The sequence below is a fragment of the Lissotriton helveticus genome, chromosome 2_1 (assembly GCF_964261635.1).
Source record: "Lissotriton helveticus chromosome 2_1, aLisHel1.1, whole genome shotgun sequence".
In the NCBI taxonomy this organism is placed as follows: Eukaryota; Metazoa; Chordata; class Amphibia; order Caudata; family Salamandridae; genus Lissotriton; species Lissotriton helveticus.
The window spans coordinates 327,892,393-327,920,370 of record NC_136059.1 but is presented as its reverse complement, the minus strand read 5'-3'; the positions used below and the strand labels follow the sequence as shown (position 1 = coordinate 327,920,370).

The following is a 27,978-nucleotide window of genomic DNA, read 5'->3' as shown; positions in this document are numbered from 1 at the left end:
CCCTAACCAAAGCCGCTGGGCAATAAGAGGTGTTCGGGCAGCGTGTAGTTTCACACAGGTGCCCTTCCCTCGCTGGTCTGCGCTTTTGACCTCCTGCCCCTCAGGTGTAGAGTACCTCCGTCCAGGAGCAGGTCTGACAACTCTAAACCCCCTTCTTGTCCTTTTTTAGCTACCAATTGCAAAATGCGAAAGGCACCAGCGAGTACGAGGCTGAATAACTTCACTTTGTACTAGGACAGGCATACCTGCTGCAAAACCCTCAATATTTTCACTAACCTCTCCATATTGAGAGGTCACCTGCCGTCTTCCACAGCTGGGACCATGCTCTCCCATCCTCCCATGGTTTTCCACACTGTAAATATCTTGGTATGATCCCTAGCCCCCTTTAATCCTGCAATAAAGGCAAATGCAGACAACTGCCTCTGAACTAGTGGCAATGATTTCCCTCCATCCCTCTGTTTAGCGAGAAAAACTCAGCACCCCCTCTGGTGTAAACCTCTCTGTTGTGTCATCGGAACTGAAGGATGAATGATACGCCTGCAAAGAATTTTCGTACATACATTTGGTCTTGAGTGCCCAGGATGCAGCGATGAAGTCTGTGGCAATAGGGAAACTCCTCTGTAAACTAAGACATCACTTTGTCCACTAGCGCCCACCGCACCCTGAACTCTACTGACTTAAACCGAGACAAAGCGTCAGCAATTCCATTATTCACCCCTCAAATATGCTTGGTAGACAGAGGCCATCAATTCCCCCAGCCACATCTAGGATGTCAAGCAAGAAAGAGTCCTCTTCTAGATCCCAATGATGCAAACATTATAAGAGGCTCCCCTAAGTTCTGTTGAAGCTTCCCATGCCATCCACACACCACTGTTGAGGCCTGCAACCACTTCAGCCATACTGGGCGCCAGCACAAAATACCTTTGTGCAACTCCTATTTCTCCTATAATTATTCATACATGAAATCAGGCACACTTACTTTCAGCATTCGCTTGTGGTTCGATACTACATCTAGTGGAAGGATCAACTTATCAACATAACTCTTACACTTTGTGCCACTGCCATCTCTCCCACTTCCTCCTGTCCACCATGAACAAGCCACCCATCTCCCCACACCACCATTTTTAACTTGTACATAATTTCTTCCCTCTAAAATAAAATAAAAAGACAGATTCCACCCCCTAACTGCCCCTCCCCCTCTTTATTTCCATTGGATTAGTAACAGTTGTGGGGCAGTAATTAGCAATGTTGACTGCATGACCTCACGCAGTGGGGTTAGCACGTTTGATTGGTGTGGATGGTTAGTAATGATCAGAATTCATTCTGTCTGTGTGTCAGGTCCTCCCCGTAGTTGGAAGCCTGGCTCCCAACAAACATGTTCCAATTATCCAGGATTTCCTGTTTGGTGAGTTTGTCATCCTTGTCTTTGTCAGACTGATAAATAAGATGCTTTGCTTCCACATCTGGGTGATCATAGTGGGCATAATTCAGTGGCTGATTTCAGAGTGGTCCATCTTTCCATCCTTGTTTAGATCACTGAAGTCCGAGAACTGCTGGTGCTCACTTTTCACCCAGTCTGGTTCAGGCTTGTCGCTGTCAGTTGAATACAGTTCACCTATGTATTCATTCACGTCCACAAATCCACCTCCGTTTCTATCAATGTCTTCTAGGGTTTCCTTCACAACCAGGTCCTTCGTGTAGTCAAACTCGTCGGGATTCAGGAACGCAGTGAACTTGTTGCGCATGTGAACTTGTTGCGCGTGGCGATCATGTCTCCATCCTTGTCCTTTTCATCATGTTGCTGTATGTCTCCTTGTCCGGCAGGTCATTAAATTCTTCACCTAAGAGATTCTGGTAGAGCTGGTCGCTGTACACAAGCCATCTTTGTCCATGTCGTAGAGCTCCAACTGCTTGGCCACATCCTTGTCCACCCAGCGACCATGCACAAGCTTCATCCACGACAGCAGCTCCGGCAATGTCACCAGGCTGTCATTGTCAGCATCAATCTTATCTACCATGCGTCCAAGCCTCTCCTTGCTCACCTCTGGCTTCAGCTGGTCGAAGATCTTCCTTACCCAGGAAGGCCTAGCGGTCATACTGGAAGTCCTTGCAGTGATCGTGCTGGTGGTCACTCAGGTCCTTGCCCTAGTGGGCTCTGGCTTTCTTCTCTTGGGTGAGCTTAGAAGCACAAGACAGCTAGCAACCTCATTTTGGTGAATAGTTCTGATCGCAGGAGCACCTCCTTCCCGTTTCTCTCCTTTCCACTCCGGTTACTTGCTTGACAACCGGAGGAGGGGCTGGCTGGTCAAATAGTGATAAAGTGTTAATCTTGCTGAACGCCTAACTTTTGTCACCGTTACAGACAGTGCCTTTCAAACTGTTACTTGAGGCATCGACAAGCTTCCGCACTCGGAGGGCAGTCTTTGAAATGTCACTGCTTCACAAGCAGTGAAACTTCACAAGTCTTATACTGATAAGAAAATACGGCAAATGCCTCCTATACCTATCGATACGTGAAAACTTCTCAGCAAGGGAGGGGTAAAGGGTACAGGGGAAAAGATGGTTAGACATTCATATGCTGGAGGACTGGCAGCTCAAACCGTCCTGGGCAGGATTTCTGAAACAAAGGCCACAATCAGGAAAGCCTGAAAGTGGGATTTCTGTCAAAAGATTGCCCTCTCTCACTGGTAGAAGGGAAGTTGCACACTTGTTTTCCCCTGCACTGCACCTGGGAGTGCAAGGAAAATACTCAAAGGCTGGTTAATGGGTGATGCACACCCGTCCCTATTTTTCTTTTTTTTCGGTTTTATACTGCGCGAACGCGACTAAAGGTATTGGAGAGCTCTACATATGCACTGCTTACATTGCAAAAGGACACATTCACTTCTTTAGTTTTTTTTAGGCATGGGGAGATTATGGGTATTGCCCAGATGCATAGGATGTCGAGCCGACGCCGAGATTTGACCCTTGACTTCCTAGTTCCATAGTCGGCATCTCTACGCCACATCCACTCCCAGGTTTCATCTCTGAGCTCGATAATATGTGAACCGTTCAGTTGATTAACAATACATATGTTAGTTAACGTCACAATACCCCGCTGTGTTATGTGCGTTACACAATTTAATTGTGTATAATCCTTATTAAGCACTACATCAGAGGGATGTCAAACATAACAGCAAGTTAAAATACACAAAAGACGCTAACCCATCCCATTGAAAGCAGACTGCCCATTACACATTACACTTAAGACTGCTGGGGCGCACATCGAGCCCCATCCACATGCTCACGAAGACGCTGATGAGGTAAGTTGGTCTGAACACTAAAAAAGTGAAGTGTTAACATATAAATTGTGATGAAGTCCTCGGGTTCGAGAAGTAAAGCTGAACAATTAAGCAGAACACGAAAAGCAGCCATCGGAAGGAAAACGCCAGTGGAAAGGCAGTCAGGGGATCCAGGCATTTTAAAGGACATAACTAGGCAGAGCATTATTCCCGTGAAAGGTTAGGTTTTGAAATTGTTGCCCTTCGCAAAATATCCACAGCCTGGTATGTGATACAGTTGGTAACGTTAAGGTTAAAGTACGCAGGATCAGGGAGGACGTCGGATCATAAGGAATGTTCTACTCACAAATTGAAACCACCAACATATTTAAAATGCAGACATATTTAAAATGTAGAAAAATCAATGTAAAGTAATAATATGGTCGCCTTTTCAGCGTTGCATTAGCATGATGAAAACACACCCAGGGGTAGTCACCGGACCAGCTCCGGTTGTTCTGATGTCCTTGGCATTCATGTGATTGCTATTTTAACTGAAAGCCAGACAAAAAACAATCACTGGGGGTGACGGTTATCACTTGTCATCATGGAGGCTGAGATCTCTGGATTGGAATGGGTAGCTCAGCTATGCTGTGCAGAGAACACGTCACCATCTTGTAAGTCCTACTTCTCGGGGAGCACTCTGCCCAAGTTCTAATGTCAGAGTGGAGCCCATATCGCACTGCCATGTTGTTTTTCATACACATAATCAGAGTGGTCGTCCTTGCCCGGCTAAATTTACCACATGTTGGTGTGGTAAGTCAGGCATTTTGCTACATTGTCTCAAGGACGAGATCCAACATTCAATTAGGTGTTACGTGAAGGTTTTAAATGTGTAGAAATGGTACCAAGTTAAGTTACATCCCAGGAGGTAATACTGGTTACTAAGGAAGATTCAGGTAGATGTGTTAATCTTTATACAGAAATAGTTGAAGATCAATCAATCAATCAATCAATCAGTCATTTGTAAAGCGCACTACAAACCCGCGAGGGTCTCAAGGCGCTGGGTGGACGGGGGGGGGGGGGGGGGGGCTACTGATTGAACAGCCAGGTCTTGAGCATCCTCCTGAAGGTCAGCAGGTCATTGGTCTATCGTAGGCTCAGTCGGAGGGTGTTCCATGTTTTGGCGGCGAGGTGAGAGAAGGATCTCCCGCCGGTGGTTGTTCTCCAGATGCGCGAGACAGTGGCTAGTGAGAGGTCGGCGGATAGTAGGTGGCGGTTGGGGATGTAGAACGAGAGCCGTCTGTTGAGGTAGGTCGGGGAGCCAGTGCAAGTCCCTCAGGTGGGGGGTGATGTGGCCGTGGCGTGGTACGTCGAGGATCAGTCTTGCCGAGGCGTTTTGGATGCGGTTTAGTCATTTGATGAGCTTGGTCGGGGCTCCTGCGTAGAGAGCACTTCCGTAGTCGAGTCTGCTGCTGACGAGGGCCTGGGTGACTGTCTTTCTTGTAACTGCTGGGATCGATCTGTAGATCTTGTGGAGCATGCGGAGGGTGTTGAAGCAGGAGGAGGAGATGGTGTTAACCTTCTTGGTCATTGAGAGCTTTGAGTCGAGGATGATTGCCAGGTTGCGTGCTTGGTCCGTGGGTGTCGGGGCTGCTCCCAGAGCCGTCGGCCACCAGGAGTCATCCCAGGCTGAAGGGTTGGAGCCGATGATGAGGACCTCCGTCTTGTCCGAGTTCAGCTTCAGACGGCTGGTCTTCATCCAGTCGGCGATGGCCTTCATTCCTTTGTGGAGGTTGGCTTTGGCGGTGTTGGGGTCCTTGGTGAGGGAGAGGATCAGTTGAGTGTCGTCGGCGTAGGAAATTATGTTGAGGTTGTGCTGTCGGGCGACGTGTGCGAGCGGGGCCATGTAAATGTTGAACAGTGTCGGGCTGAGGGAGGATCCCTGGGGTACGCTGCAGATGATCTCGGAGGCTTTGGACCGGAATGGGGGGAGGCGGACGCTCTGGGTTCTGCCGGAGAGGAAGGAGGTGGTCCATATCAGCACCTTGTCTCGGATCCCTGCGGCGCGTAGTGTGTGGTGGCAGACGGTGCCGAAGGCGGTGGAGAGGTCTAGGAGGATTAGTGCTGCAGTCTCGCCATTGTCCAGCAGGGTCCTGATGTCGTTGGTGGCAGTGATGAGGGCGGTCTCGGTGCTTTGGTTGCTGCCGAACCCTGACTTGGAAGGGTCCAGGATTCAGTTTTCTTCGAGGTATCGGGTTAGCTGTCTGTTGACGATTTTCTCAATAACCTTGGCCGAGAAGGGGAGCATAGAGATGGGCCGGAATTTCTTGAGGTCTCTAGGGTCAGCCTTGGGTTTTTTCAGTAGGGCGTTGATCTCGGCTTGTTTTCAGCTCTCTGGGAAGGTCGCGATCTCAAGGGAGAGATTGATGACGTTGCGCAGGTGGGGTGCGATGGAGCTGCTTGCTTTGTTGAAGACGTGGTGCGGGAAGGGATCTGACGGAAAGCCGGAGTGGATTGTGCTCATGGTCTGGATGGTGTCATCGGTGCTCACACTGGCCCAGGCTAGCAGGGGGGTCATGGTCGATAGTGTGCGGAGGGTCTTTTGTGTTACTGTCTGTTGGGTCTGTCTGGGTGTTGAAACTGTCGTGAATGTCTGCTACCTTGCGGTGGAAGAAGGTGGCGAGGGAGGCCCACAGGGCTTGTGACGGCGGGATGTCGTTGGTGTTGGAGTTGGGGTTGGAGAGTTCCTTCATAATGTTGAAGAGCTCCCTGCTATTGTGTGTGTTGTTGTCGAGGCGGTCTTTGAACGAGGTTCTCTTGGCGGCCCTGATGAGGTGGTGGTGGTTGCGGATAGCATCCTTGCGTGCTGCGCGGTTGTCCAGAGTTTGTTTGCTGTGCCATTTCTTCTCTAGTTTTCGGCAGGCTTGCTTGGAAGCTAGGAGTTCTGGGGTGAACCAGCTGGCCCTCTTGCTGGTGTCTCTGTGGGGGGTTTCTTCAGTGGGGCGAGGGTGTTGGCGCAGTCTTTAATCCAGCGTCTGAGGCTGTGGGCCACATCGTCGGTGTTGGAGGGTTCGGTGGGTGGGCTGAGAGCGAGGTTTGCATGTAGTTGGTCTTCGGTGATTTTGCTCCCGCAACGTTGGGGGATCTGTTGTGTGCGGTGATGTGTGGTGAGTTTCTGGAAGGTGAAGTGGATGCAGCGGTCGGTCCAGAAGAGTTCGGTGGTGTGGCTGACAGAGACGTGCGGTATTGAGGAGAAGACGGGGTCAAGCGTTTGGCCGGCGGAGTGGGAGGGTGTTGTGACGAGTTGCTTTAGTCCGAGGTTGGCGAGATTATCGATCAGGGTTGTGGAGTTGTTGTCGTTGTTGTTCTCAATGTGAAAGTTCAGATCTCCGAGGAGGATGTAGTCGGTGGAGGTCAGGCCGTGCGTGCTGATGAAGTCGGCAATGGAGTCGCTGAACTCGGGCGGGGCCCGGGGGGTCGGTAAACAAGGGTGCCTCCCAGGGTGGAGTTGGGGTCTGTGTGGATCTGGAAGTGCATGTGTTCGGCGGTGCTGAGTGCATCGCTGGTGCTAGTTGAGACCCTGATGCTGTTCTTGTGGACGATGGCGATTCCTCCTCCTACTCCGTTGGTGCGGTCTCTGCAGGTGATCTTATAGCCATCTGGGATGGCTATGGGGATGTCGGGTGCGGAGGAGTCATTTAACCAGGTCACTCTCAGGAAGGCGACGTCCGGGGATGTTGTGTCGCGCAGGTCCCAGAGCTCGACGCGTGCTTGCGCATGGTGCGGGTGTTCAGTAGTATGCATCGCACGTGGGTGCGGTCATTCTTGGCGGGAGGTTCGTCGGGCAAAACAGTAAACTTGGTAGCAGATTCAGGAGCAAAAGTTACCATGATCACACAAGAACTATTTGAAGGGCAATATCTCAATAGAATACTAGAACCACCAGATAGGAGTCCTGTTTCTCATGAATGTAAACAATAATTCTACTAGGGTATTTTGAATCTACTTTAAAGTTTAAAAGGCAGATGATACATGGAAAAGTTTATGTAGCCAAGAAAGGTTTAAATATTCTTGGATAGTGCCACCAAGGATTGTTTGGTATGACATTTAGACCAGGCACCAAGGACCAAATCCTCTGTCAAGTGAGAAATATGATGGTGAATGAAAACATTAAGTTGATTCGTTCATGGAGGTATTTACAGACAAATTAGGACAAATCAGAAGATTTAAACACAAAAAATTAGTAAAAAAGGGGCAACACCCATCATACACAAATTGAGAAATGTCATGGTCAGTATCAGTGAAGGTTTGGCTGATGAATTTAGGAGAATGCGCGAACAGAGAGTCATTGAAGCAGTAGGGTCTTCTGAACGTTTCTGCCCCCTTGTAATTACATACAAAGAAACCCCAACATTGAGATTATGCTTTTACCATTGCAGTTTACATGAAGAAACATGGGTAGACTTACAGCCTTTCCTTAGAATTGATGATATGCTGACTACATTTGTAACAGCCAAGTATTCTGGAAAGAATGACAGTATAATCAAAAAAGTTGTGGATTGCTAAAGTATTTGTTTGTATACAATATCTCCTAGTAAAATCCAAAGCACTAAACAACCAAGGGAGGGGGTGTTGACGTTTTGGTCCATATATTATGTTATGTTATGTTATCTTTATTTGTAGCGCGCACAGATACTCAAGAGTGTCCCGGCGCGAACTACATATCTACTTGTCAGGTCCCATGACCTGTGTCGTCCGACTAACGCTTCACACTCCTTTCATTGATGGCAGTGGTTAAGTAGAGCACACTCGGATGTAGTGGACTTGGAGAAAATGTTGTTTTATGTATTGCCTTTGTGATAATATCTTGGTGAGGACTTTTTTAGTGTGCATACGCTCACACAGAGTGTAGTACAATCCATAACTGTTTTGAATCATTGTTTAACCTTGCAATTTGTTCAGTTTCTTGTTGTATGTGTTTGTGTGTTTTGTTAACTTTCTAACTACTGTGTTGTCTGCACTAATATATTATTGTGCACTTTTACTTTGGTGCTATAAAGCCAACCAAGTATTTATAGAAACATAAATAAATAAATGCCCTGTACTCTCTCTTTAAAGGTATTCAGTACCAAATGAGTGATTGAATTAGATCACATACCTCGGAATTAACACAAGAGGTATGGGTAAATGAGTATCATGTGAAAATTGAGTTGTTATTTGATGTTTAACCTTGTGGACCGATAGAGTTGTCCTTGTATTGTTTACACAAACTGAAATACACCATACACAAAAAATACACATAGCCCCCTGAGGTCAGTGCTCTAGAGTGTAATTGGCAGTCCTCTGGACTCCAGCGCCCTCTCACTACTGTTAGTAGTTATTCCCCATTCACTATAGGTGACATTCAGGTTAGGCCCCACTAGCAGTCTGAGTCACCGAAGTCCCACTCCAACTCTGTTAGAAAAATCAAAAGTGTTACAGCACCGAAATGCAATCTGGTAGACACATTCCCCTGGGTTCTTCTGGCCTTTCTACCAGTCTAACCAGCACCAGCCAAGATTGTCTGAATAGAGTCTCTGAAAGTGTCTCTCTTGTGGGTGCAGTGGCTGCAGCAGCTGAGTCTGATGGATATCATACATGCTGCCCTGCAGAGGCCGTGGATCTGTGTCAACAGCAGCCCTTTGATGCAGTAATAAGTTTTCTTCGTCTTCCCCACAGATGGTGGGGTATTTCAGCAACTTCTGGTTTTGATCCTCAGTTGGCGACCTCTCTGTGCAGCTATGGCATCAATAATGCTATGATCCTTGTCTTTTTCTGGTGACCCTCTCTGGTCTTCATGGTCAGCACACCTGCTCCTCACTCGCACTGCAGCCCAATAGCTTCAATGTCAGTTTCCTCTTCACCGGGCCCTTTCTGACATACATGGTTGCCTATTTATACAAAACACAAAGGTGATGACCTGATCAGCACAGCAAACTTCATGTCTGTCCCCTCTGGCATATGGGGTCGCTGACTTGAACTTAGACACTTGCAATGCCCCAATCAGTACCGCAGCTGTCTCCTCACACCTCCGTAAAGGGATCCACTTCCCAGGATATCCCACTGGACCTTGCTCACAGGGCACACTCGTATTGGCAACAAGCAGGCACAAGCATTCCAGGCTCTAGGGGTAGGTGCTGTTGCATGCCTCTGGGTGATGCCCCATTACCCAGCTTGGACACTGGCAGGCCTTAGCCCCTAGTCCTGGTCACAGACAGAAGTCTTGCACAGTTTCTCCTCCTCGAACAGCCTCGCTGATTGACAGTTGACAATTTTGGGGGCATCGAGCTCCCCTTCTTATAGTCCATTTCTAGATACAAAATTTGATTTAGGGTCAGAGACTTTGAAGTTTGTGTTGGTGGTCAGCTTCCTTTTAAATTGCCCTCTCCTCCTTCCTGCCCTTCAACCACAATGTAGTCTGTTACAGGAGGAGCCACACCAAATCTGATGGCCCCACAACACAGGCCATGGGAATGACTAGAGGTTCACACCTGGATGACAACCACAGTGATATGTGTATTCTTTATAGTTCTCTTCATCAGCCCCATCTCTTTACTAAGATTTACCCAATCCCCTTTCCAGTGACTCTGTGAATCAAAGAGCGCCCTTTGAAGTGTACTAAAGATCCTGGCTCTTTATCCTCCAGTGCTTGTTGCACGCAGCTCACAGGAATGCACAATCCACAAATCTCTCTGGTGCTATTCCTCTATCTCCTCTTGCTCCTCAAGTGAACCCTAGGTCTCCCAAAATTTAACCCAGAATCCGCCATAAAATGTATCGTTCACAGGCACACATACACCCAGCTCATGCATTCAAAACAGACAAACTGCACAGTACTATATACCAACCTGATGTAGGCCAAGGGTGAGTTAAGTACACAGCAGCAGAACTTTACATAAGTGAGCGTGTAGACCTCACTCTAGTGACATAGGTAAATAGGCCTGTTTACATATGCTGATCACTCACAAGGTATGCTGACACCACTGTGCTTGTGGTACTTGACTCCTGGCAAAGGCAGTAGCCTTTCATCATTATGAGGGTAGCGCTTTTGGAATCCCTCTCGATCCAGCAACTGCAATCTGTAAGACTGGTCGATGACATGGCGTGCACTCAGGATCTGTGTTTGCCCATGACAATGAAAATCAACACCAGGGATCTAGACATCATTGCAGCGGGGACACTCAGGGCATGGGTGCAGGCCCATCACCATGCAAGGGACTTTTCTGTCCCAACATCATCCCTACCAACATGTTTTTTTTACATTGCTGCTTAAACCAAACTTGTTTTTCAGGACAAGAGGCTTAATCCTGTAATTAAGACAAGTCATTTAAAGTAGGAAAAGGAAATAAGTCTTTTTCCATCATACATACAAACATCAGCAGTTTTAAAGGTAACTAGACACAATATCGAATAAAAATTATACACTGGACAGAATATCGAAGTTAAAATATAGAATGGACAAAATATCGAATGCCCATAATATAGTGGTTAATAATATCGAAATGCAGGTAAGTAATATCGGCTGTCAAAATATCGTACATAGTACATAATATAGGCATTACAATATATTGAATTTTTAATATTATCGATTTGTTTTCAGTGTTTTGTATGTTAGTATATGTTTTAAAAGTGTATATTATTTTTGTAATGTATGTTTATTTCTTTTTAAAGTACTTAATTTTATGCTTTTTTAATTTTTGCGTAATTTAATTTGTAGCGGGTTGTTGGATTATAGTGGAATAGATTGGGAAGTAGTTTAATTATAGTAAATTAAATATTTTTAGGAATTATTAAATATTTTTAATTTAATTTTGCGTTTTAGCTCTGTAGAGGGTTGTGGGTTTATAGGGGAATAGGGTGGGAAGGGATTTAATTGTAATCAAGTAACTATTTATTTTTACTTATTGGTATTGATAACTAATTTATTGTTAATTATTAATTGGGAATTCATTTTTATTAATTGGAAAATAATTTTGATTAATTGATAATTATGTTACTTGTATTAATTTATTATATGGAGCAGATTGTGGGTTTATAGGGGAATAAGGTGGGAAGTAATTTAATTGTAATTAAGTAATTATTGAGATTCTTTTTGTGTATTGATAATTAATGTATTGATAATTCATTATTAATTGGTAATTTTTTATTACTTATTACATTTTTGGTATTGAAAATTAATTGGCTGTTAATTAATTATTAACATGTAATTCATTTGTAATAAATAATATTTCTTGGTATTAATAATTAATTAATTATTAAATATGTTGTAATTGGTAATTAATTTTAAATAATTCTTTATTGCTATTGATAATTAATTTATTTTTATTTCAAAATTAAATCAGTACTTTCCCTACTGTTGCACTCACCGGAGTGGAAATAGTAATTTTTACCCCTACGCTATCCAGCGCTTTCGCTACTGTTGCAGTCTCTGGAGTGGGAATAGTAATTTTTACCCTCCCGCTATCCAACGCTTTCCCTACTGTTGCACTCTCTGGAGTGGGAATAGAAATTTTTACCCCTGCGCTATCCCACACTTTCACTACTGTTGCACTCACTGGAGTGGGAATAGTAATTTTTATCCTCCCGCTATCCAACGCTTTCCCTACTGCTGCACTCACTTAAGTGGGAATAGTAATTTTTACCCTCCCACTATCCAATGCTTCCCTACTGTTTTAGTTTAACTGGAGTGGGAATAGTACATTTTACCCTCCCGATATCCAACGCTGATGTAAATTCATTTTTATACATTACGTATATTATTTATTAATTTTAATATTTTTAAATTAATTTTAAGTTTGTTTTATATAATTATATTGATTATTTAATTAAGTCAATATTACTTTTAACATATTTTAAAAATTCAATATTTTTTACAAACTATATTTTAAACAACAATACTTTGTCTTCGATGTTTTTGTACTTACCTGTTTGTAGATAGGGAGTCGATATTCTGATCTTCGATATTTTGGTGTCGATACTCTGTCCATTCTATATTTATGTTGTCGATATTTAGTCAGTGATCCAGTTTTAGACAATGCAGCATTTTTAGCAGTCGATGCGCCTTAAACATTACCTCTAAAAATATTGTTAAGAGGGTTTTGATGATAGGCTGTACACTTTACTACAACTTCTTTTTTGGCAATTGTAGAGCATTTTAAATGTTTTGAACATACTTTTCCTTTTTGATCGGGGTCTCAGCTGATGTCAAGTATTTTTAGCCTGTGTATACAGTGACAGGTTTCTCTTTTGCGAAAATTCAAGCTCTTGTGAATGCAATGAGCACTGCAACTTGAGCAAATTGAATTGACAGCTCTCTACGACAAGACATACAGAGCAAACAGCGTACCTGGCAACTAAACTACCATCTTCATTCCTGAGGCGTGGGCCATCTACAAAAGAAACTAATTTGAAATCCGATGAAGCCACATCCGTTAAATAAATTTTTGACTTAGTAACGTCAGCAGTAGTTAAAATACAATTGTCTGCCTCTCCCTCCTTACTAGTAGGCATCAGGGAAGCAGGGTTCGGAGTAGAGTAGAGCAATTCATCAGTGTAATACGAGAAACAGATATCCACAAATGCCATTAAAGCAGTGGACAAAGGTTATGTTTTTTTGTGGTGAGGAAAGTGCAAATGCAGCATGGGGAACAGCAGCCATTAGTGGGAAGCTTAACAGAATATTATCAGATTCTTCACAAGACTGCCTGGCACAAAGTGCAAACAAGGTGGTAATCGAGCTACGATTGGACCAGGTGCAGAAAAGTAGTAGGCTATGGGGTTTTTGTCTGAACCCCTTGGGTTTGTGCCACTACGCCAAGTGCAAATCCATCATGTTCATGACCATCAGAATGAAAGGTTTCACATAATCAAAAAGCCCAAAGCTGGAAGAGAAACCAGAGCTTTTTTTTTATTTTTACAAAGCATTTACAGCCTCACTAGACCACTGCAAAGGCTCGGGGTATCTTTCCTTGCAACATCATTAGCTATTTCAGCATATCCCAATATCTCTGCAATACTCAGACATTCCTAAATGCTTTGTACTTGAGACACATTCACAGGGCAGAGCAATATATGCATGGCTTCAATTCTTTCACTGGAAAAATAACGTGTTCCTACTGAGGTAACTCTGGGAAGGCAACACCACCGTTTTCGTTAGATGCCTTGTGTCCTTTCTTATCCAATTCAGTGAGGAGATTAACTGAGTCTGCCTTGCACTGGTCTATTGTAAAAGAAGTCAGTAACATTTCACTGACATGATGAATCACAGTGGACTCTCACTGGAAATCCAACATGTCTAACTCCTTCTGTAGGGTCTGGGAGAAAATTGAAAGGGTCTCCTTGTGGTAGATGGGTTCCATAACATTGGGATCTGCTGTGCCAGAACAAGAAGAAATACTGACTCTCTTCCTGTATAGGAATGGAGAAGAAAGCAGAGCAGAGGGCAACCACAGTAAATAACTGGATGCTCACCGGTATGCAGGAGAGGATAATAGGAGGGTTGGGGACCACAGGAACGCTTGAGATAAACACACCTTTAATCTCACCAGTACGATTCTATATACATTGGTCGGCCCTGGTTTCAGTATCAGAAGAATCGATGAGTTGCATCTACTAACAATGGGAACTAAAATCCTCGCTTGATTAAATCAGCTATTACAGGGTGGATCCCTTCCCCCATCAGAGGCTTTGAAGGGTACAGAGGTATTCGCAAATACTTTTATTCTCTGTCTACCTTCACTTTCACCAGTTCCATTAGGGAAATGAACCCCACATCCCACAGGATTTGGGAGTGATCCTATGTATTTATTGGAAGTGTGTGCTGGTGGATATGCATCAGTTTGAAAATACTTAACCACTTTTCAAGAATGAGAAAACAATAGGTCAACTGTGTGTTTTCTTTGTATCCCAATAAACAGGGGAGTAATGAAGGCCCCAGTTAGCCATGCAGTGTAAAGGCACCTTATGCTGTCATTGTTTAGCTCAAAATCTGTATATAATTGTGAAACAACCTGTCTAAGTGAAAATTTGGATACCGTTAATAGATATTTTAGGATGCTTATTTATTTTTCAGGGCACCACTTAGTCAATCTGAGAATAGATGTCTATCTTAATTGTTTGTCCGCAATTAACACCTGGTCTGTGTAACAAAAACCCAAGAAGAAATAGGCAGATCGATTTATGGTGCTTCTGTAAAAGGAAACTGTATATTATACTCAAGCAAAATATTTTTCAGATTTATGTTGATCTTGCAATGTAGGAAAATGGAGAAAATTCTAATGAAAGATAAGACGGAGGCGCTCATTGCAAGACCCTTGTGATGGATATGTAAGTTATTGTACCAATTAAACAAAATTGGGGGGATCAGAATTCAACAGGTGCAATCATTAGCTTTTATTACAAATGTTGCTATTTAAATTGGGGCTGACCATGTGCTGGTATTTACAAATAAGTTTCATCTCTATGTTTTGCCTGTTTGTATTTACCTGTGGAAACTTGTGGGGTATTTAGAAATTACCACAAAACGTATAAATCTGATCCTTGTCCAAATAGGAGCTTACACGCGGATCAGAAAAGAAGCATTAAGAGTTCGGTAGATGCAAGACATCTGCATATATATACATACATATACATCACACAGTTGCAGATATCCCAAGCGAAGTGACCACAGGAGGAAATTGTGTAGCTTCAAATATATTTAATGGCATCTTGCAAGCAGGTAAACGAGCAGCGTAACAGCCTGAAAAAGTCTGAATGCCAAACGCGTTTCGGGAACTAAGGTGTCCCTTCATCAGTGGCTTGTGGTTACAGAAGGGCAGAGAGCGCTTTTAAATATTAAAGTCCAGTTCCCGAAACGCGTTTGGCATTCAGACTTTTTCAGGCTGTTACGCTGCTCGTTTACCTGCTTGCAAGATGCCATTAAATATATTTGAAGCTACACAATTTCCTCCTGTGGTCACTTCGCTTGGGATATCTGCAACTGTGTGATGTATTACGGTCGTTTCCCGGCCGTGAAGTTTGACCCTCCGCTGCTCGCGGATCCTGAGCCTGCGTCACACTGGTGCAGGCGGTGAAAGGAAGGAAGAAGGTTTGGGCGTCTTTGCAGAATGAGGCCCGACCGCTCCATGATGACATCGCCAAAGCGGGGCAGGTCAGCGTCAGAGTGCACCTCTACCCACTTGGGAAGCTAATATGGTTCAATTGCAAGGACATGAAGGGCGCGCCCACTGGGGTGAATACATCACGAACTACAAGATCCAGAAGACCGTGCACACGGTCACGCCCAAAAGGGCTGGACTTTAATATTTAAAAGCGCTCTCTGCCCTTCTGTAACCACAAGCCACTGATGAAGGGACACCTTAGTTCCCGAAACGCGTTTGGCATTCAGACTTTTTCAGGCTGTTACGCTGCTCGTTTACCTGCTTGCAAGATGCCATTAAACATATTTGAAGCTACACAATTTCCTCCTGTGGTCACTTCGCTTGGGATATCTGCAACTGTGTGACATACATATACATATATATATATATATATATATATATATATATATATGCATACACTCTAACTAGGATGGTTGGGACATCTGCTTATCTTTGGTGATACAACTTTTCCTGACAGTAGGCGATGAGGGCACAACAACCAAGTGCACTGGTGAATAGTTCAGATTTTTATTCTCCTAATCCCAAAGTCCTGTATCTATGATGCTTCACTCTCCTAGGTACCACTGATCCAGTGAAAGCCCAGGGATAAACACTTCAAGATCAAGAACATTTCAATTGGGCCCATATACACTTTCACATTTCCTGGCTGTTTCGCTGGAGGTCAAGTTTTGTAATTCCACTTTGATCTTGATTATTTAACTCACTGCAGACTTAAATTAATTCTTGAGAAATTTGGTAGTGTCTAACTAATCTTCACAGATCAACACTCTTCCTTTGGTCGATGGACCATTATTTGAGTAGTTGATGGTGATATGAACAATTAACTAACTAACTTACAGATCTCAGTGAAATAACCACTGACTCTGGATTAGATTCAAAGAATTCTATCTAAATCTCAGTCATAAATGAATGCTCATTAGTACACCCCACAGTGCAAACTCCATCAACTTTCATGGGAGAAACATTCCTTTAGCAAATACATTCAAAGTCACAGTCACATTCAACAAATGCATCAAGAGTAGATAAATGTAGAGAAAAAAGGCATAATAAATCATACATTTGCAAAAGATATGCAAACATGAGACAAAATAATAGTTATCCAAATTGATAACAAAAACCAACTCTCTGGCCGAAATGGCTGGTGGAGGTCCCCTGATGGAGAATCAGGTGACACGGGCTATAGGACAGGATCAGGACAGAGTAATACTTACTAAATTCTCTACAGACCCGATGCACCAGGGCGCATCCCTCTCTTACACTCTCTCCCTCCTCGATATTCTTGTGGAATCTTCAATCTAATCAGGTTGTCATTCAGGTATAAATCTTCCCAGTCTGTTATCTCCTTTTCTCATCAGCAGCAGCTCTTGCCTCTCTCATGTAGCAATTTCGTCAATCTTTTGCTTCTCGCTTAACAACAACTCTGAGCTTAAGTCACTCGAGTTATAGTCTTTATTTCTTCATGTCCCACCCTCAAAAGTTGCAAATATTGATGAAGTAAGAACTTGATTGGCCAGGGGCAGGGGAGTTGTCATTCGCCTCATGCTGTCATACTTAATTTCTGAATGAACTCTTTTGTCAAACAAACCCATCCCCTTGAACTCATTTATTATTCTGTAATTTTTCATTTCCCATATATTTAATGTTGCAAATCAACTGGCATCATGAATACAGCTCCAAATTCGAGTAGAGGTTTTGCACGTCTCTCGTACTTGGCTCTTGGCAGCCTGTCAACGACACGGTCATCGGATCATATCATGATTCTGCTGTGCATGCCTCAGCTTGCTTTCATATGCTCTGGCATCTTTTTATTTTGCGTGTGACACCAGGCCCAAACGTAAACGATTGATAAAGGAATCATAAACGGATATTAATCTCTCAAATGTGTGATTTTCACTGTTCACCACCCACTTCTACTCTATCCCATATTATTATCTCTTTCTTTACGCTAAAGCATTAGCAGCAATAGCTCTCTTTAAATTCAAGCAAGCATATGCCGGGCATGCAGTGCCTCAAGCCATAATGTTAGCAATTCTTGCGCATGCATGAGAGTTTTCCCTCTCAAACAAGTTAGTCACATTTTCTACATAATTCTGGTTTGCACATGTGCAAAAGAGTTTTTCCAGTTTAAAGCGGGGTTTAGTCGTGTTGCACTTTATTTTCATTAATTAAGCATGCATAAAGCTCTCTTCCCCATATGTAAACATTGTGCGTGTATATTAATTTCATTTTCTTTACTATTTCTACTGGTTAGTACTTGTTAATGAGGATTTCTCCAAGCAAGTTTTGTTTTCTTGAATCCTTGCTCCATCATCACCGCCACTAGGACCAAGTCCTCAAAACAATTTTAACACTTGGAAAGGAGCGTCAAAGTGCTAGCTATGATAATCAATCAATTATTGCATTCATTAGGAACCAGTTCCAAAGGCAAGCTTGTTCTGTAGAAGCAATCCATTTATCATTCTTCTTTAACTATTCACAATTGGATACTTTTCAATAAATCTCTCGATCCAAAAACATATACAATATCAGAACATCAGCCTATGTGTTTCGTCCCCACTTGGATGTCATCAGGGCTGGAAAAAGACAGAAAATGCAATGTCAATGTTGACATCCATTTATTTTACAAAACTAAATTGTCACATGTCGATAACATCTATTAAGATTAAAATTTTCAACAAAACCCCTTCAAGCCTGCCTATATACAATCTAGCATCCATGTGCTGCCCAGGATGATCTCCATTGCTTTAACTGATCATTGCTCACAGTATATCTTGAACAAACCAAGTCAACCATTGATTTACTTGTTTTTAAACATGAACTCACACTGAAATCACTATACATATCTCTATTCATCGTTCATTTAGTTTATATTGTTCATTTTCTTCCCTACAGCTGTTCACTATCACATGGCTCTAGGTAATAGCACATTACACCTACTTTCATAGATGTCTTTTTCATTAAGTACTTCCGAGCTTCATATCTTCATCCCATTAATGTGGACATTCCTTCCTAAACATAACATAAAAAAATATTTTTTTATCCCAATTGTAAATCCCATGAGCTTTGGGAAATCTTTTCTATCTGTTTAATTAATTGCATGAACACCACACCAGCCTTATCATGACAAAACAAGGTGTTTACCCAAATCTTATATTAATCACAATCTCCTCATGCATTATGTGTCTGTTTTTGTTGCATGTCCGACTCCCATACTATCCATGAAGTGTATCCTTTACTTCCCAAACTCTCTAGTACCGCACAATTCTCGGGGTCAGTAAACAAATGACAACTTATAATTAAACTCATTAGTGCTCCCCCACTGTTGAAAATTCCCTCACTGCATGATTTCAGCAGGCTATATAAATCTGCAAGGCGTCTATCCCTCACCTGTCTGCCAGAGCTTCTTATTCTCCAACTTCCATGCCACAGCCTGGCCCAATAAATCCCGTCGCAAGGACCATCACTCTTCTATGACCCTTTTAAATTTACCGACGACCAGTGGGAAACCACTGTTTCAATCCTCTTCCTTGACATCACTTGTAATGCAGTCCCCTCTCAGGTCCTCTCTGCGTTTAGCCAATTACCCTTTAGTTTTACTACAATTTGGTTCCCTCTCGGGTCCTCACTATTTCCCACCAATCAAAAAACCAGTACTATACTTCCTTGTCCTGAAGTACCTCCCTTGCACTCACAAGCGCCAATGTATCGAGTCTACTGTCTGACCCGCCTGACGCTGGGTGTGGCTGCACTTCTTCCTGTTTTTCAATGACCCGAAAGACTCAATCGAGTAATTTGAATCCTTTTAATTTAATTCTCTTCTATTTTCTAGAAAAAAACAATTATTTTGTCGATCCAATTTAGAATCTTGATTACCTACTCTCATATAAAGCTTCCCCACACCCGTACATTATATGTTAAGTATATTGTATGACCCGCCTGGAGTTAGGCGAGCTGCATATCACTTTCCCTTCCCGTTCTTTAAAATTGTATTGCCCTCATGACGATTTACTCAATAGGTCCTTTAACTTAATATGATCAAAATCAACACCATAAATCCATTAACTCTCATGGCCTTTTCAATTCAATCTTCTAATAACTGTCTTATGAAACGTTTTTCATATTATGGATTACCCAGAAATACCAATGGGATGAACAAAAAGGCCTAATATATGTATCTCATTCCCTCACATCTCATTGAGTACTACTAATATCCACCAACTATGTCCACAAGGCTCCTACATTATTGAATCTTCCACTCTAAAAATCTATTGTATCCCATCTCCTTCTTCTATTTAATTGTCATGATAACAATCTCAAACATAATTTTTTATATTTAGTTTCCCAAGATATTCCTCTGGGACAATTGGGATATACATTTAAAAAAATCCTAGAAACCCCAAATATGGAAATGTTGAAAACCACCATCCTTTCACTTCCCTATATCTTCAACAATTCTCAAAAAAATCACCTCTTTCGTTACACCCTAGCAGAAAAAAACTGATGAACATCAATGACAATTGACCTCCAAATCCTAGTTCAGCTTCATTCTAGCTTCAGGTCAGAATGTAAGCGAGAAACTGCAGCTCTAAAAACCCCTGATGATGATCTGTGTATTTTAAATAAAAGCAGCCTTGTGCATTTTAATCCTCTTGGATCTTTTGACAGCATTTGATACAGTAAATCACTCTACTATCTTGGAATCTCTTACTGATACTTAGGGGTATAAGTGGTGTAGTCCTCAGCTACTTCTTGCTGTACAATGAAATTCAATGTCAGCAAATTCAATCGGTAAACTCTAACTCTTTTCAATGTTTGTATGCAACCACTTGCCTCATCTCTCAAGCACTCAAAACGTATACCTCTTTTACACAGAGAATATTCCTTGCCATCTGAAAATTTTCTCTTACAAAGACTGCAAAATCGTAGCCCAATTTCTGGCTGATACACAATCCTGGATAATGGAACATCACCCCAAACATGACCCACTAAAAACACAGGGGCATATTAGCAAGAACCTCGTTAAAAGTGTTGCCGTTTTAGCGGCAGTTTTCATGTGCAGGACATCTACTCTGGGCTTCTATTGGAATTCGATAACACATATTAGCAAGCCCATTATCACAGTTTTAGCTGAATTTTCTGCCGCTAAAACAGCGATAATTTTAACGAGGTTCTTACTAATATGCCCCACAGTTTCTTCTTATCTTCCCTTCAACCAACTGTTCCAATGATGGTAAAAAAAAGTCTCAAAACTTTTACTGTATTGAACTGACATCACACCATTGTGGAGGGTGTACATGCAAACAAACAAGTTGGTGGCAATGTTTTGGCCAGAGAGGCACACTATCAGCACAAGCATCTTCAAACTATTACATTTTTCATCCTACACTAGTATTTTCAACAAATGATTCAATCCCTATCGACGCCGGACAAGGGAAAGCCTCTACTGGTGTGAATATTGAAATGACACTTGGCCCAAACAATAACTGATGTAGCGCTGAGCCAGCCTCTTTATTTATTTTCTTGTGTGTATTTTATATGTCTACTGAGAGATGAAGGGAGTTAGTATCAATCAAAATTCTAATTAACAGTGTAACCCATTTGGCTACACAATGAAGACGAGGAATCGGTAAATAAAGTGAAGACTTGTTATTATAGGTTAGCAGTCAGATTCAGGTATACACATCTAAAAAAAATGCTGTAAAGATACAAGATGACAAGAGGATGGCCCAACTTCCTAAAGAAGTTCAGGCATAACAGCATAAGGCAAAGAAGTAGGTCAATTACAGCAAGACAGAAGATTAATAAGAAAATGTGATGCTCAGAGATGAGTCTGTGATGCTCTCTCCTGGACATGAGTAAAGTCTAAAACCATCTAACTTAGGGCCCCATTAGGATGACGGGAGGCCCAGCGGGGGCAATCCGCCCACCATCCCTGTACAAAAGACTCCCCGACATATTATTATGGCTGGGGGGTCCGCAGCGGACGGAAAGACTGTCCATGCTTTTCTGCCCGGTCGACATGTCGACAGGGCGGAAAAGGATTCTATATGGCTGGCGGTGTCTAATAGACACCGCCAGCCATATTATAATGTCATTACAGATGCCTTTCCGTGGCAGAAAGGCATGCGGAGTCTGCTTGAGGGGCCCGTCGGGGGCCCCCACGGACTCCGAGTGGGTGGGGGGTGCACAGAGGGGTACTTATGGTACCCCCCTGCAGTTCCATGCACAACAAGGCAGGCACCACGCGGTGCCTCCCATGTTGTGCATAGAAGTGCTCTTCATGCCTCCCGGGCATTGTGGCGGGCATTGCTGAGTGCACCGCCCGCTACAATGTTAGGGATGCACAGTGGCGGGCGCATCCTAATGGCACATACGGGACCCCCGCCCTTATGGCGGCCACTCCCTTGTTACGACAGGTTGGCGGGAGGACAATGTCCGCCCGCCATCCTAATGTGCCCCAAAGAGTCTTAAGGAATTAGGTGATTACAACTAAAGGAATCTCAAAAGGTTGTGGAAATGCAGAAAAAGAGAAAAATATAGGAAAGTGCATTTCAGAAGCTCAGTCAAAAGTCTTCAAGGGACAGGGAAATAAGTGTTAGCCTAAGCCACACTCAGCAAAGAATTCAAGGTAAAAGCATAGAGGCCTGTACCTCTCAAAGTCCAAAGGGATAGTGGCCAACAATGACCTGTGACAACCCCAGTTATTTTCACACAACACTTTTGAGTAACACACCTCTGTTCACATCATCAGAGCTCCATTGTCTTTTCCATTCTCATGTTATAAGCTGCAAAATCGCGATTGTTCCCTACCAAACATGAGAACAATATCGTTCTTGGCTACCTGCTATTCCTCGCAGCAATACTGAATAGAGACTGTCACTTAACACTCTGGCTCTCAGTGTTCTTTGTCAAGGTCTTCTTCTCAGGCTCTCAATCGCCAATACAGTGTTACTTCTATTCCCAAACTGACAAAACACATCTGCACCAGTAGGTAATTTGTAAAAAAAAGCACCGGGGCTCTAGCCAGGAGGCAGCTTGCACCCGCCCATTTCTCCTGTTCACACCGCCTAAGATAGAACCAACTACTAACCATGAAAGTGGGGACACAATGTGGTGCAATGGCCAGAGCTGCCGACTTCAGAGCTGGGGAACCAGATAGGAGTCTTGGCATTGGCTCAACATCCTGTGATTCTGGGCAAATCACTTAATCTCCCAGTGCCTACCATATATGAATGTGTCCTTAACTGGTGCTCATGAAAGGCGCAAGTGTTGATGATTAAGTGATGGTGCTGAGCACCGGGAAACCACAGGCTTAAATTAAGCACTGGTTCAATAATAAACACATACATTAGAATTTTTTTGTAGTTGCTCCAGAGTGGTGCATAGAGAAGTGTTCATAGAAGTGCTTCTGTGTGAAGTGATATAGAAAGAAAAGAGAATTGTCAGAGACAAAAACTATACTTTTTCAAAAATGGAACACTGGCTCAAGTAGTTGAAAATAGCCTATGTAGAAAATAGCCAAAGCAGAGTAGGCCCATATGACCTTTTTTTTAATTTCAAGTCTGTTCTTTTTTTCTCTCTCGCAAGGATCAAGTTGGTTGATTATTAATACGTATATTAATATCTACCTTTGGTCATTAGGACCACATTGTTGTATGTATTGGTTTAATTAAATGCAGCAGTCAGGCGAGTGTGTCTGAAGAAAGTCCCTAGTTGTACGTTTCAGCTGGCAATATATACATCTCATGAGCCACAATAAAACAATTCTGCATAGTTGAAAAAGCATTTTAGCAATAAATTAACAAGTATGGGCATCTAATAAGAACACAGATGGCTCTTAACCTATGGGAGAGCTAGTGTGGCACAGTGTGTATGTGTACGGATGTCTGGCACTATGTGTGGTGTGCATGTCGTGTCCTGCTTGGTTTAGTATTTTAATCTACATGTGGCATCTAGCTTTCTGGTATTTTTGGGGAATGCATGCCTTTTTGCCAAAAGTGTTTTATTGATGCCAATTTCCTCATTCCGGATTTATCGGGCCAGGAGTCGGGAATGCGTCGCTGACTTGGACGCCGAATACAGATTGTGGTACTGACGATTTGTGGATATTAGGTATATACTGGAGAGATTACTTGCCATTGGACTAAAGAAAATGAGAAGCATTTCTGTGGAATAGACTGTTCGCCAGGGATCAAATTGAAACACAGGACAGGATTGGATGGTTATGCATAATATTTAACAAAGGGACTCAATTTGCGAGAATAATATTGGACATAGGACTGGATCGCGACGCATACTATTTAATAAAAGGATAGAGTTTAAAAGAAAAAATTGGATACAGGACTTGTATTATTACCAGGGTATAGAAGCATTAAGATATCAACACACGGAACTAAAGTATTTACAGCAAGGACTATAATTTGAAAATACTCAAGGAGCCCTGATGATGTCCCAAATGGGGACGAAAGGCGTTGGCTGTTAACTGTGTTGTATCTATAATAATCTTGGTTGGAGGCTGACTGACATCATTCAGAATAAAGAAAATGAATTGAACAGCTGCATCTTGGAGGACTTTTTCTTTGGAGTTAATATATTTGAATCTTAATTGTGAAATTGTATACACAACATACTTTTCTTGATTTTTCACGCTCTTTCTGTATATTGTTTTCTATTTTAATCTACATGTGGCATCTAGCTTTGTGGTATTTTTGGGGAATATATGCCTTTTGCCAAAAGTGTTTTATTGAGGCCAATTTCCTCTGACCTGTTTGTGGTGCAACCTTTTATCTGTGGGATCGATCAGGGTTCCCTGGGTGCGCATTTGTCTTGGGCTAATGAGATACCACCTGTGAGCTATCATTTGATAGGCAAGGTTGAGGTCACATTGCTTGTCTGACCATGTATCTCTGACTCAGGGTTGATGGGGAGGTCACCTTGGGTGAATCCAACAACAATGATATGAGTTCATTAGAACTTCTGAAAATAATGTGTCAGTGATTGATATAATTTTTACGGACATTAGCAACATTGTGCTTATTTGTCATAACCTAAATCAACATTGTCTTTACTGATATTCACAAAGGTATGTGTGCCTAGATATTAGCATACATTGACATTGTTTCTACCAGTAACGACGTTGTGCGGGCATAGATTATGGCATACATTGACATTTCCTTTATGGGTATTTACATTGATACGCAAGCATAGGTTATGGCATACCATACCACTGAATGTATTAATATTGCTGTTGTCTGGCCTGCACATATCATGGTATACAATTACATCATATTGAGCCATTTCAGCATATGCTATGAAGCTCTTTATGAAATATACATTCTTATTATTTCTTAAGCTTATTTCCATGGCAACTACATTTAAAGGGGTTATTGTTTTTGAGCACATCTCTATTGTCTCTTGTCAATCTAATGTGCAGTATAAAAAGGACCCCTAACACAATCGTCAAGCTCTTTATCTCACAAGGCTGCATGCATTTTCTCATTTTTCCCTCTTATTTTAGGTCAGTCAGTCTGAATTTCTCTATTAAAAAACAACTCTCTGTGATGCATCCACTGGTAGAGCGTGAATTGTAAAACCAGATACATTTATGAGCAAAACAAAAACACGAATTTGGAAACTACGGGTTGCACACTTTAGATAAAAAACATCTTAAACAAGCATTGGAAATGCAATAGGTCTCGCAGTAGAAAAGTTGGAGCTATTGGTTTTGTAAATGACAATTTTTTTTAATGTGTTTGTCTTGAAAATAGCAAAATTAATAGCTTTGTCATTTACAATGCCAATACTGTAAACTTTTTCAAATGTGACACCTATAGCATTTGTAATGCAACATGTTTTGTATGTACGTGACTTAGATGTATTCATCTAACAAATACAAATGTCTTTTAATTTTTTTAAATAATACTGAAATAAAAGTTGTTGTAATTTATAATAGCAATAGCTTAAACTATTGTAAATAACTTTTGTGAAGAATATGTTCAGTGTATTTTATTGTGACAAATCCAAGAACAGAGGTGAAATATTAACATATTTTTGTGACATTTGTAATAAAGCTTGAAACATTGAGAGAACATATTTGAACCAGTTGTTGTTGAATGGTTGCACAGAGTGATGCTGCGAGGGTGATAGATAGGTAGAGTGAGGGCGATAGGTAGAGTGAGGGCAATAGGTAGAGTGAGGGCAATAGGTAGAGTGAGGGCCATAGGTAGAGTGAGGGCCATAGGTAGAGTGAGGGCCATAGGTAGAGTGAGGGCCATAGGTAGAGTGAGGGCCATAGGTAGAGTGAGGGCCATAGGTAGAGTGAGGGCGATAGGTAGAGTGAGGGCGATAGGTAGAGTGAGGGCGATAGGTAGAGTGAGGGCGATAGGTAGAGTGAGGGCGATAGGTAGAGTGAGGGCGATAGGTAGAGTGAGGGCGATAGGTAGAGTGAGGGCAATAGATCGATAGATTGAGCGCACTGTTAACTGTATGTTGCTGAGAATCGGCCTGTGGGTTCACTGCTGAACTCTGAGCAGTATTTCAGTATAGGGTAAACAGCCTGCCTATAATTCCATCCACCTTCATTGAGAGCGGGTACTCAGGCATGAGGTTTGTGGCAACACAGATTACAATTCACCTAGATGTTACGGTAATTTGTATAGTGCATTAATCACACAAGAGGGTATCCATTCCTCCAGAATCAATGTCCTCCCACAAAACACTGCATCTAAGTCTCCTGTTCTTACGTTCACATTGTTGTGTTCTAAAAAGTATTCCTATAGGAGCTGCATCGTTTAATACAGAAAGCTCGGGGGTGGGGGACTGGGGTCATATCGTGAAATACAATGAAATGCCCTTTAGCTGGTTTTGGTAAAGCTGCTCTGCTGTTCCTGCATACATTATCTCTTAAAGCTGCGCTGCTGTTCATGCATACATTATATCTTAAAGTGTATGAGTTGTGGTATACGCTGTAGACAGTACAGATAGTTGTTTCTTAAAATGTACTGCAGATGATGCAGTTTTAGCAATCCCCGGTGCATGGACTCGTTCTGAGCCTGCACATTAACATAGGTCAAGACCACGAAGTTCAACTTTCATTTGTACTGCCTCCATGTCAAATGAAGCTTAAAATGTATACTGAAACAAGGCTTGACAACTGACATCCTCAGCTGTACAAAACAATACTGCATTTAATGGAAACATGTTGAGATGTGCTTGTTCTTTCCCCCAAGGTGGAAAACACATTATACCAATGCACACTGCACAGAATACAAGTGTTAAGTTCCTTGTACAACTGCCTGGCTGCAACATAATCCCACACTGCTTTAAAAAACCTACAAAAAAAACACTTCATTCTGATGGTGAATGGCTCATTCAAATGACCGAGGCACCCTGCAAGGGATGGATCTTCTTACTACTGTTGGCAGGGGGAGAAACAGAAAGGCATGGGGAAAAGCAGAAGGGCAAATGGAGTGAAAGAACGGCAGGGGAGAAATAGGAGCCTTATTAAAGACAGAAAGGCTAAGAAGAAACAGACGGGCAAGGAAAGTACGATGGGGCATTGAGGAGACGGAAGGGTATGAGGAGAGAAGGGTATAGGAAAAACAGAATGTTGGGGGAAGAGACAGGTGAGGGGAGAATCATATGGTTGTTGAAAGAAACAGAAAGGAAGGAGGCAGTACAGAAAAAGAGAAGTAAGAAAAGGTCAGGGTATTCCTAGTTTTCATCCCATTCATAGGGGCTGCACGTAATTTTACTGTGTATGGGCGGGGTGGGCTCAGTGCGTGCACCAGAGCACACATGGCGGTGGTACGGCGCTCACAGAGCTGTGCACAAGTGCTCCTATTCACAAGGGCTGTGCGTTATTTTACTGCTTATGGACGGAGCATGCTTGGTGCGTGTACCGGAGCACACGTGCTAATGTGTACATCGCTCACAAAATGGGTGACTGCTCCTGTTCACACACGCTGCATGTTATTTACTTCCTGCCAAAGCAGATGCGGGCAGGAAATGTGCAACTAGGTTCAAAAGGAACAGGGGAGTCATGGTGCTTAATTCCTGATAACCTGAAACACTCACTAAAACGCTTGTTACCGCTATTCCTGGAAAAATTAGTCTACATCATTGCTCAAAATATAGAACTGGCCATGACGTCCCCTTTAATCTGAAGGGACCTGTGCTTGCGTAGAACATACATTTCTGTCACACAATTTTTTTTTTTAATTGAGTTTATGCCGGACGCGTGCAATTTCTGATCTGACAGTGCCTCCGTTTTTAACGATGATGTTTGGGTACTGTCAGACCAGCACCTGGCCTTTCTATTCCTGTCTGAAAACAGGCATATAATCTCAGCTCACGTGTTTGGCTGTAGCTTTGTTTACACACGTCCTGGTGAGTGAGTGTGGAGTCTCACTGCCCTGCCTCTTGGAGTTCATTTTCTGCCTCTGCTCACTGATGTCTATCCCTAGTTGCCTGGTGCTTTCCGTGTGTAGCCATTTCCAGGGGCCTTCTTGCTTGCATACAAA

General features: G+C 42.7%; 1 protein-coding gene and 1 pseudogene across 2 annotated transcripts in view; one reads left to right on the top strand and one right to left on the bottom strand.

Moving 5' to 3' along the window:
- ADAMTS12 (ADAM metallopeptidase with thrombospondin type 1 motif 12) overlaps positions 1-27,978 on the top strand; it is a 2,873,463-nt gene that overhangs the window by 126,805 nt on the left and 2,718,680 nt on the right. The gene's annotated exons all lie outside the window — the stretch shown is intronic.
- LOC144819089 (reticulocalbin-1 pseudogene) overlaps positions 1,312-27,978 on the bottom strand; it is a 32,566-nt pseudogene continuing 5,899 nt past the window's right edge.